The sequence below is a fragment of the Agelaius phoeniceus genome, chromosome 3 (assembly GCF_051311805.1).
Source record: "Agelaius phoeniceus isolate bAgePho1 chromosome 3, bAgePho1.hap1, whole genome shotgun sequence".
NCBI classification, from domain to species: domain Eukaryota; kingdom Metazoa; phylum Chordata; class Aves; order Passeriformes; family Icteridae; genus Agelaius; species Agelaius phoeniceus.
In genome coordinates, this window is record NC_135267.1 from 20,082,551 (window position 1) to 20,094,498 (window position 11,948).

The 11,948-nt window shown below is 37.9% G+C and overlaps 1 long non-coding RNA gene across 1 annotated transcript; it reads right to left on the reverse strand.

Moving 5' to 3' along the window:
• Positions 1 to 3,167: 3,167 nt before the first annotated feature.
• Positions 3,168 to 9,185, reverse strand: LOC143693514 (uncharacterized). The gene is made up of 3 exons (XR_013181255.1): positions 8,116 to 9,185; positions 6,920 to 7,027; positions 3,168 to 5,316 (listed from the first exon to the last, which is right to left on the reverse strand). It is a non-coding gene; the product is annotated as an uncharacterized LOC143693514 (long non-coding RNA).
• Positions 9,186 to 11,948: the final 2,763 nt, after the last annotated feature.

Consider the following 11,948-nt stretch of genomic DNA (forward strand, 5'->3'; position numbering starts at 1 on the left):
CATTTTCATTATGCAGTCTATCTTGAAATGGGGAATAGTTAGTGTCAGAACCATGTTAACTACTTGGAACCTCTAAAATATATCCACATCTTAGGTGTTGTAAGTCAGTGCCATATCTGACTAGATATATATCTGATATGTGTTTTAAAGCTGTAATTATTACTAAGATGCTGAAGATAATGTCCCAGCAACCAACTTTTATTCTCAAAGAACTAACTGATTTATTTTTCCATAGGAAATGCCTTAAGAAAAGTAATTTTTCTCCTAGGGGATTGTTGAAAACTACTTTTAAACATCACTCCCATGTATCAATATGCAGCACATTACTGGGATGTCAAGTTTGAATAATATCTTCCATTGCCACAAAAGTACCAATGGGAAGATATTATTCACTAAACATTTATGCAGCAGAACTAATTCTGAAAAGCGTTTTTCTTGTGTTTTCTGCATTGTGGACTTTTTCTCTGGAAAGATGTGAATGATCTCCTAATATTGAATCACAGCTAACAAAATTATTTGTAAAGAATTGGAATTGGATGGCTTTTTTTCCTTAGTACACCAAAAGTGTGACTTACTTCATGGAGAGAAAGGGAAGGAGTTGTAGGAAAGATGTTTCTTCACAACATGGCTAAGGTGAGAGCTGCTGGTGCCTAGCACACAAATGTACATGGGCTGAACAGCAGAAACTACTGGCCTTGACAGAGCTGAAGCCCCTTCCCTGTGGCTGCCCATCATGTCTGGCAATCACCATTCACTGCCACCCCTGCAAGTGGTGTTGAAGAACTCAGGAGGTTCTGACAGTGCAACTTTAAGCACAAAGACAATGACTTATCTTGCATCATTCCCAAAGATCACATTGATATGTGACTCTGTTGGAACCTTTATTGGATTTTTTTCTGTCAGATGGTAGTATTCAAAAGCAGATGAAAGAAGGACAGGGTGATGCGGGTTTGAAGAGTAAGGTGGGAGAAAGGAGAGTTACTGTCAAAGATGAAAGAGAAATATTAAAAAATTCTGTTGAAAAACATCTAAAGTAAGTTCCCTCCCAAAATTTTATGGAAAAAAAAAAAAAGACTGGTATTAAACTCTTGTTTTAATAAGTAGTTTGGATGGCCCACTCTTACTTGTGGGACAAATCAAGTTCATAAGTTACTGATATTTGGGGATGGTTGAAATTCCTTTATGCTGTGAGGCCAGATTAATGTCAGTTCATGTCTATATTCTTATTGTACCAAATTGTCTTTCAGAGTAATTTTCAGAGTTACTGAAAACAGTGTAACTATATACAGGTATCTGTATATCAGTATCTGTATGCAGGTATGAGGAGAAATAGCAAAGCTCAATTATAAATAGTATTTATGATTATTTGTTGTACTTGATGATCTGGGTGCAATACAAGTATTATGTGTTTAGTAACAACCCAACACTTAGCTCCTAAAGAGGTTTCAGAAATAACCCTGTTCTTCATCTCAAGAGGGATGATTGCCTGCTTCAGGTTTCTGTAGCAGCAGCAAAACTTTCAAACATAGATTTCTGTTTCTAAATGTCAGGGTGAGATGGTCAGACAAGTTCATCTGCAATTTCACTCCATGAAAAGACCTATAGTATCACCTAGGTCAGGGAAAACACTCTAAATTTAATACATTAGTCAGCCACAGTCCTAGGAAAAGAAATACACATCAGCTTCTACCAATTCAATCTGTGGAGAGCTTCTTAGGGGAAAACATGCAAGCAATTGTGGCAGCACAGCTTTAGCTTTAGATACCTATTTTAACCAACAGCAGAATATTTTGGTGAAAACACTTAAATACATTTTGAAGACTGTGATCTTCATGACTTCTAAGAGAACTGTCATATCATTTTCTTTTTTTAACAGCACTTATTTATATTTTAAAAGGCCTCAACCTTTCTTCTTTCAGTTACAGTCAATTAATTTTCACCCAAAAATTATTAAAAATATTAAAATCTTCTTAATTTACTTATCACTCTGAAGTATGATAACCATATCAAACACAGAAGAGAGGAAATATCTGACACCCTTACAGAAAATTAGTAGAGACTGTATAGTAATATTATCCAGAGGACACTTTAAAGACTCCCAAACAAATTTCCTTAGGTAAATCTTTTTCCTTCAGAAAAGATATTGTAGGGTTATTTTGAAACCACTTGGGTTATGTTATTACTTTCAGTAGAAAAGCTATAAAGACATATTTTGTATAAGCAAAAAACATAAGAAATTCCCAGCACTAAGTTTTTTCTAAAAGCCTTCAAGGTACAGTGGGGAAAGAAAAGGAAAATAAAGCTAAGGGGAAAAAGTCATCTATATCATCCTGTACCCAGTAAATATTGCAAGGCTGAGGAATGCAGGAATGTAGTCATCCTGCTACAGAACTCTGTGTGTTATGGATCCTGCAATGTTCCCCACTTCTGCTGATACGGGCACCTTTTGGGTAGCTGACATTTTTGCTGCCATGGGAGCTGGAGGACAACTCTGGCAAACACTAGCTCTGATTCCTTTGCAGATGGAACACGTTCCCCTCAAAAAATATATTAATCTAACCCTTACTGTAATTTTCTATTTTAAGTAAAATTTTAGTTTTCTGATGCCTTGAGAGGCTGATCTGGAACAGATCAGAGACTAGACAGAGCTAAGAGAAGAAAGTAGATATTTATCGAAAGACCTTAAAAGGATACACCTTGGGCAGCACAAGAGCCTGGCCAGGGCCACACCCAAGAGGGACCTAAAATGGTCACAAAATGGATGACCAGTCACAAGGTTTCACACTTTTATAAGTCTGGGTCTATTTGCATATTGGGGTTAATTGTCCAGTTACAGCTTCACGTTGTGAAGTCCCCTCCTTCATGTTTTCCCTCTTCATTCTGCCATCGTTTATGCTTTTTGGGCCTGAAGCTTGTAACCAAGGTTGTCCTTGGTCTCAAGCTGGAAGAGGATTGTTTTGTCTACCTACTCTGTGAAGAGAGCTTACTAACACTCAATAGGAAGCTCAGAGCTACACACCTAGGCAGCACAGAATCTAAAAAATATGAAAGCTAAAACTTAATGCATCATTTCTCATAAGAATTTATCAGAATATGATTTAAGTAATCATAAACTTCAAATATTTTAGCATAAAAGATATTCTTATATATTAGGACCAGAACATTGTACTCTTTTGCCACTCTGGATAAAATCTCACCTCTTGAAACAGACTGGTATTTTACTCTTCAGTTCAAGAGGACGAAGAATTCCTATACTGAGCCCTTCTTTGTTCTAAAAGGATTGAAATAGTCAATGAAGTAAGGGCTTACATCATCATTAACGAAGACAACCACAGTCTTCAGCCATTAATAACTGAAGCTATACTTTCCTGATATAAAAATTGAAAATTGTCCTTGCACATATAAGCTCTAACAAAAAGATGTTCAAAATCCAGAGGAAACAGTAAAATGCACTGAGTGATCAAACAGACTGACATCTGAGTATCCATTAAAATAAAGGGTTTAAATAAAAATTGCAGATTGGAACGATGCATATCAGATGCTTTCTTGGTCAAAAAGGAAAATACAAATCAAATACACCATTTTTTTCATAAGAAATGAAAATACACGAGTCCTGTCCCTGCAGCAAGGGCAGGACAATGTCTGAGACAGTCACACAGGCTCTGGTAGAAGATACATGCAGCTGGGGGTGGCTTATCAATAGAAAAGAAATTCATAAAAGAGTTGACTGGGAATGTGAGGATATGAGAGTGTCCTCTTCTGCTTGTTTTTCCACTTGGAAGTTTCTGCATCCTGATTTGGAGCCAGCCTGGGATCTGGAACCAATTGAGGAGAAGCATGAAAAGCTTGGAGGAAAAGTCAGTTCTAACCTGGCTGCTGTTTCTGGAGAAGACAGTGCCTTTGTCTGCTACCAGCTCACCGGCTTGATGTCCACAGGGGCTGTTTGTAGCCCTCAGTACCTGTTCTAAACAAAAGGTTTGCAATGCAGAATAGGGAGCAAAAGGAATTGGAAAAAACAAACCCAGAAATACGGTGTGTTGAAGACCCTGTGCTTTAAGTAAACAATTCAAAATCCAAATTGAACTCCCCCAGGGAAGAAAATTCACAATTTGCGCAGTCAGTTTCATTCACTGTCATGAAGTTCCTCTGGTAGTCCCTCAAAGCCACCTGCCATAGAACAGGGATGGGGAATTACTTGGCATTCCCTTAGCATGTGGGTTTTTCAGGGTCTGACATTTGATTATAGTCTCCATTCTTTATAAATAAAAAGTCTGTACATATTTTTAACAAGAATGCTAATGCGTGTGTGAATGTGTTATGTGAATGTGTTAATAATGTGTACGTACACTAAATTATAATATCTAATGTATATTTTGCTAATTTATCTTTTTATATATATGAGATGTGAAAAGCATTGCATAATTCTAGAAAACTGTCTAAACCAACCTTTGAATCACTGCTGATTATTGTTCAATGATTTAAGAAGTTGAGTGATACATCACAACTGACATTTTTCTTTTATTTTCATGTTGCCTTTTGTAGATAGATGCTATCCCCAGGCAAGGCACCTGTTAGATGCCACTGTTATCAGAGGGGCGGCTTATTCCCTAGAGTGCACAGAGACAGACATCAAACTTCTAAGCAGAAGCTGCAGAGGAGCAGGCTTCCCGAGCTCATTACTTCATGGAGGCCACAGAACATCTGCAGGGTGATGGCAGGTCATGAACAGACAGGCACATTCTCTCTCTGATGCTCCTCACCCCTTATCCATTTGCACCTCTTCATTAAATCATTGCCATTCTCAACATAAAGGCCTGGGAGGCTCAGGGTGCTTCACAGCACCCCCCTGACAGCATCAGTTCTGGAAAGAGCAGGAACGGTCCATGTAGACGGAGGAATTCAGGCAACTTGGCTCTCAGAGATATTTCACTGAAGGCCTGATTGAGCACATGCTGCCAATAAATTACCTCTCTGGCAATCTTTATCTCTAGTGCTGGTTTGCAGCACACTGGCAGCAGGCAAAGGACACCATTCCCACCTGGAGAGGACAGAGATGCTCTCTCAGATGACACAACACCTTTTCCCTTTCTCTCTTTCCTTCTGCAGAAAGGAAAAACACATCTGTCAGCTTGTGACGCAAAGCCAGGTCCCAAGGCAGGTCCTCCCTCACCTCCAGCATGGTGTGGCTGGCAGTCAGGATCTCAGTGAACGAGTCCTCACCACTGCATTTCCCTGTCCCAATCAAAGCAGGGGGTATATCCATGTGTTCTGCCACTCCTGGGTCACCGGGCTCCTCAGAAATGAGATGCCCTCTTCCTAAATATGGAAATAGGAGAAAATGAGATGAAGGGAGAAGAAATGAGGAGGAGGAGGAGGATGGGCTTCTGTAAATGTTGTCCTTTCTTCTGGGCTTGAAAATAAGTGGTGTCTACAGTTTCCACAAAGTCAGAGGTGGTGAAGGCAGGGAGCTCTGCCCACAGCCCTGCCCACAGCCTCCCATCCTTTGTGGATGGCAGCAGTGCTTTTCTGATGGAGGGTGCAAGGGCTGGTCACCAGCAAGTCACTTGGTCTGTTTGCAGAAAGACATGGATAATATTTAGGAAGTAGAAGGGGCACCACAGTTAATAAACACTTCTTTAACTATTATCTAAATATTTTCAAAGTTTACTAGTTGTTTAGTGCAAAAAAGCTGAGAAGAGATACCAGATTTGACATCAGCAGGGATTTGGATGGGAATTACTGACAGAAAGTTACACTGCTTTTTAAGATAAATTCGGTGCCAGACACAACAAAGATTACCATCATTGCTGCAGAAAAGAAAGGTCAATGAAGTATAAAAAAATACTGTAAATTAACATTTATGTGCAGGAAGATTAACTGGGAAGCCTAAGAAACAAATTACTGTTTCCTTCATCTTAACTTGCTATTCCATATATTGTATTTTCATGTAGAGAAATTAAATATAGTTTTTTTTTTATTTAGGCCTAACTTGGAGATGATCTCAGAAAATTTTTAAGGAAGTGTTCTTCTACATGTAAATGAGTCTTATTTGGATATTACCCCTATGTGACAGTGAACATGATTTTTTATTCAATAGTCATGAAAGATCATTCACAATGTAGAAGAAATTATGCTGATATTTCTTCTATGCCCTTTAGTACTTATTAAAACCCCACTGGAACTGGCAAAAAAAAGTTTAAATGTCTTTCTGCTTTTTATTAACCTTTCAATAGATTAATATATTTTCCCCAGAAGTATTTTGTTCAGTGTTGAACTGTTGAACTGTTGAACCTCTTTTTTATTTGTTTACCCGTATAGGATAAACTAGGGTTCAATGTGAAGAACATTTTTACTGTGTGGAGAAATTACATTAATATGATATTAATATCTGTCTGTCCTTATTAACTATAGTTTCTAGAATTTGAATGTGGAGAGCTGGTGCATTTTATCATTTTGTTTTTCATTGAAAGAAACTTAATACATGTAGAAAAGGCTGCATAATAAGACTAATCATTAAGATATGCTTTGATGCAATGAAAACTCCCTAATTACAGTATCCTAATCTGCTGTTTACACCTTACACTTCTGTAAGTTACATCAGTGAGGTGTCATATATTCAAGGTGTTTCATGGCATGGAAAAACAGACTTATTTTTCAGTTCTTTACTTTCACAATAAACAAGTTTTCCAGAACTGGGCAAGTGGGTCCAATGATCTTCATGTCCTCTATATCTCTAAATCAAATTTTCAAATTGGGTCAGATAACAGGGCTGAAAAGATAAAGAAGATTACGTACATAATAGAGTATCACACCACATTTGCCAATTAGTTGTCTTTTCAATTCCCTGTATAAGGAGGTGGCTATTGCCGGGGACTTGTTCTTCTCTAATTAGAATCCAGTGTTCATGAAGCATAATTACCTGTTAGAGCAACTGCATTGATGTCCTTCATTTAGTAAAACCCCTGTTCTTCAAATATGCAGGCAACTGTCATAGTTCCATCAAATTCTGTGGAATAAGCTACACATGCTGCAATAAAAAATGCAAAATTCCAGTAAAATCAGCAAAAAATTTTAAAAAGCACAGTGAAGTATCTAATCTCAGCAGAAGAAAATTTTCCTTATAAAAATATTTCTTTCAAAATTCAGATATTTGTTTGCTATCTGTCAGAGCTGAAGAGTGTCACAAAAATATATCTTTTGCATGTGGGAAATCAGTGGCTGATGAATAACATAAATGACTGTTGGAGAAATAAATTCTGAAGTATATGCCATTATAGACTCTCTCCTAGTTAACTGAGTTCTGCTGTACAGTGTAATTACCGAAGAGTTTCATTTTTTACTTTTATTTTAACAAAAACAAACCCTTCTATTCTGATTACAGTTGATAATTAAACCACTAGCAGAACATGTTTTTATTAAAATAGTGCAGTTCTCTTCAAATGTTTTGTGAAGTCATGTCTTTTTCACTCATATTTCATTTATGTGAGGGAAAAAACAGGTTGGAAGACTCTGGCAATGTCAAAATAACTAATTTTTACATCTCTGAATGAAAGTCCTATGGGGTTTTTTTTATGGCAATGGCTTTTTACTTTGGTTTTTGTGTTTCATATAGATATATGTGAGATGTATGAAAAATCTAAATTGGAAAGAATTGATCCATTTGAAACTATGTATTTTTCTTTTTGCTGAACACATTAATATTCAAGTCTTCCAGAACTGGGATCAAAATGTGCCTAGAAAATTCTGCAGTTTAGAAAGATTTTCATTCTCCTTATAGTTCTAGCTTTGCCTTAAGTTATGGAGCAGACATGTTACCAGAGTTACATGACAGATGAAATGGCCTCTAATAACTCTCTGATGTCTACCCTGGAAATGTGAACAGATACAAAAGCTTTAAGACAAGCAGATTTGAGTGTCAGCTTGAAATTCAGAGACATTTCTCTCTGGTGGCTCCATTTAGCAATTCTTGAAGAGTAGAACTGAAACAAAAGAACTACACATTGTCTGAGGATTTTCTTCAGACAACTCTTATCCACCCTGCCAAAGAGATGGAGATGCTCTTCTGGAGAAAATTAACCCTTTGAAACCTGAGAAAAGTTCAAGTCTTGCTTTTACCTTTCAAAATTTCCTGCAAACCATGCAGTGGTCATTGGCTTGTGCAAAATGAGTCTTAGCTGTCTTAGAGTGGTTGCCCATGGTTCTCTCCCAAGTTACCCTGGCATCAGCAGAGAAAGGGAAGCAGAAATAGGTGAAATTTGGCGTTGTTATTCTTAAAATGGAGGCGAAATAAACAAAGATCTTAGGCTTTGGGAAGGAGAGATTATGTTTTTCAGAGGTGGCACAGTGGATTTGTCAGGGACCAGACTTCCCAAAGACATCCAGATGCCCTGACTCCTTGGCCATAGTAATGATAAGCCCAGACTGTCACCAAGTCTGATCTTGTTTTTCAGTTGGCTTCAACTGATTGCATGCACCTAGTACTGCCCAGAAAAGGTCTGATGCCAGAGGGAAGGAAGATGAAAAGCTTCCTACTCAATTGCTGGCATGTCCTGCTACCTTGCCTCTCCTGTATGACAGCAATAAGACAGAGTTGATGGCAGAGCAGCTCTAAGCACAGTTTAAAGTTTCTTACCATCATGATTGCTACAGTTGAGAAGTTCACTTGATGTCCTCATCCTAAGCCTTTTCAGGGATGCTTCTATGGAAGCATTTCTGAGTCAGCAGAGGCCAACACAGACCATGGCCAGCAATATGACACAAAGAGGGTGTCAATGTTCTGCTTGATATTGTGGTTTCACCCTCCTAGACCTACATCTACTGCCAGCAATGGGTAGTCTAGTGTGCAACATTAAAAATGAGAAGCAAACTTGCACATTCTCCAGCTGTTAAAACACTGACAGCCCATGGTGTCCCTCTTGCTGTGGCAGCTGTTCCCATTCACTGAGCATTGGCCAGGGGAGGGGATGACATGCCCAGGCAGGATAACTGGCAGGGCTTCTGGAAGTAACAGATGACAGACAATGCTACCAGTAGGACATTTCTTACAGGAAAGGGAGTGGCTCAGGCAACTCTACATGCCCAAATGAAGCTCCTGATCAGAAAAAATAGAAGTTGCCAATGTGCTGAGCACATCAGAAGCTACTGCAGGGTTTACAAAAGCAAACTGTGACTGTGCAAACCTCTGTCCTTTCTGTCTTCAGAGATTAATCAGATACACAGGACTTGTTGAAATTCTGTAAGAACTGGGAGGTGGGACAAATCAGGGCTTTTATAGTGTTAGTTTATGTCCCCAGAACAGGAGATCCTCAGGTTGAGTATCAGCCTGCCAGTAGGAAAACTAAAACTATTTAAAATGTGTTATATAAAGCCAATTATATAAACAAATTGAGATAATCTCTATGTTTTTTCTTGGTTTCTGTTTCTTTTAAAGTATATGGCAAATTTATTTCCCTTTTCTATTTTACTCAATAAATTAGCTAAATAAAGTTCTGACAGTATTTATATATACTAATACATGCACATAAGCTCTTTTACCAATAATGTAAGCAACATTTATAGAAAACTAAAAAAACCCTACATAGTAAGTGAAATGCCTACCTTTTTCATTGTGGTTTTTTTTGGGTATGTTTGGCTTTTGGGGGGGAGGTTGTTGGGTTTTGGGTTGGTTTGAGTTTTTTTAATTTTTAATGGTGGAAATAAATTCTACTTTAGAAGAAGTTTCCAGTACTGTAGTGAAAACTATCAGGAGAACCCATAAGAAACTTGTACAAAACTGGCTGTTTATAGTTGTCCTGCTATATTATAATAATAGCACTCAGGCTATTGGAAAGATTTCTCACATGCTGTAACTGTAGTTATGTAGTTGAATTCTGATACTTGGTAGTTTGACACCCAGTCCTTACTGGAGCAAACGTGGGGAGAGGCTACAAACTATGCCTATATACAACTCATTCCATGTTGATTTTTAATACTATGCAGTTCTAACAGAGAAATACAAACAAACTACAGTACAGGCAATTACACAGACCACATTTAGAAGCAGATATCCAGGGAGGAAAAGATGAAGCCCTCCACTGGATTGGCAGGTCTGCACTCAGAAAACTCTAAATTCACCTGTCTCTCATAAATTTAACTACAGATTTAATAAAGAATACCAAGACACTGGAAAAATAAACATAGAAAAGAGATATTTTAAGGCATAAGCACTATATGCTTTATGTTACACTATCCAGGCTGTGTGGTTTGTGGTTTGGAACAAAAGCGATTGCTCAGTAATTTCTCCACAACACTAATAATAACAGCCTTGTATGCCAGTAACCTGCCAATGAACTATGGCCAGAAACAAGTCCTCAGGTCCATATTCCCAGCTGGTAAAATGGTCAGAAGTGCTGCACACACAATAGTTCCTACTGACAAGCTGAAAGATTATATTCCCTTGTTGTTCACAGGAAAAGATGTTTAAGATATAACTTGAAGTGGCCAAAGCAGAAGGAAGTGTTTGAGCATCTATGGCACAGTAAACTAAGAAGGCCAGCTGACCAAAACCCATGAGCCTGGCACTGGGCCAGAGGCACAATCTACTGCATCCCTTCATAGTCCCTTAGAAATGTACCTGGGGATTCTGTCCCACCTCCCCAAAACAGTGCATCTGGCAAATTCCCGTGCCTCTTACAGCTCAAGCCAGGCAGCTTAGGCCATTGTGCCATGTGAGTGATAAGAAAAGGGACAAAGAGCAGAGTGGTAGAACAACCTTGGTTTGTTCAAATGTCAACAAGGTGCTTGCAATCTTTCAGATATTATATTGAGCTAGTCAATAAGTCAAACTTAGGGCTGTTTTTTGTTGAGTTTCTTTTTTTAAAGTGGTGCTCAATTGATATGTAATTAAAATTGTTAAGGCATTTTAAAATTATCTACAGGGTGACTGAGTCAGATTTTGATTGGTTGTTTTTAATAACAGATGTTTGTTAGTGCTGTAGAGCAATACACCAACAAAATACAAAATGTTCTGTTAGAAATGCATATTTGTTATAAGAACATTTAATTGATTTACCTTGTGGTAATAATTATTTTTACACTCAGTCACATATTAAAATAGATGTATTTCACACAATGACAAATATAAAAAACATCTCACTAACTAACAGCCTCTTGTGTCAGAATTATCCTGGCTGTGAGAACAGTCCTCTCCATCTGTGGTAGATCACTGAAGAGAGAAGCAAACTGTTGTTTCTGAATAGGGAGGAAGAGTATATGTGTATAATCATAGGCTGTTAAATCACCTCAAGGATGATAGCAGCAAACTGCCAGAAATTGATGGGGATCTCATTTAACATCATCTTAAATAACAAATTGTTACTCCAATTTTACAGTTGGGAAAATGAGGGATATAGACCTGCTGTGTAATTTCTCCACATCTGCTCAGGGAGGCTGCTGGCAGTGCTGATAAGAAAACACTGAGCTCCTAGCAAACTAATGGATTGTTGTCCTGTCCTTCATGCACAAGGCATCCAAGATAAATCAGCAGCAGTTAAATCAGAAAACAAGAAATCTTTAAAAAAACCCAAAAAAAACAAAAGAAAAACAAAAATCTTAATTTTGATGCTTTCTCATAAGATCTCATTTTCTAAACCCTCAATTAATTCTCACTCTTAACTCATTCCATACAAGTACTTTAAAGTTGAGACCCTAACACAATTCTGGCCAAGATCTGAGTTTCTTTTGGGTCCTGTTCCCCACTAGCTTAGAAAAGGAGAGCTGTGCATTTTTGGGTTCTCTCCTGCAATGCACTACATTGCCTGCATAACTTCCAACTGAGCAATTAACTAGTATACTTAAAATGCAGAGTTTTCAACAAAGCTGAAATAAAAAAATCCTGAATACTCTACTCCTCAGCATGCTGAATTACTAGCTCAGACAAATGCTCTTCTGATAAAAAAAATGCAGATAGC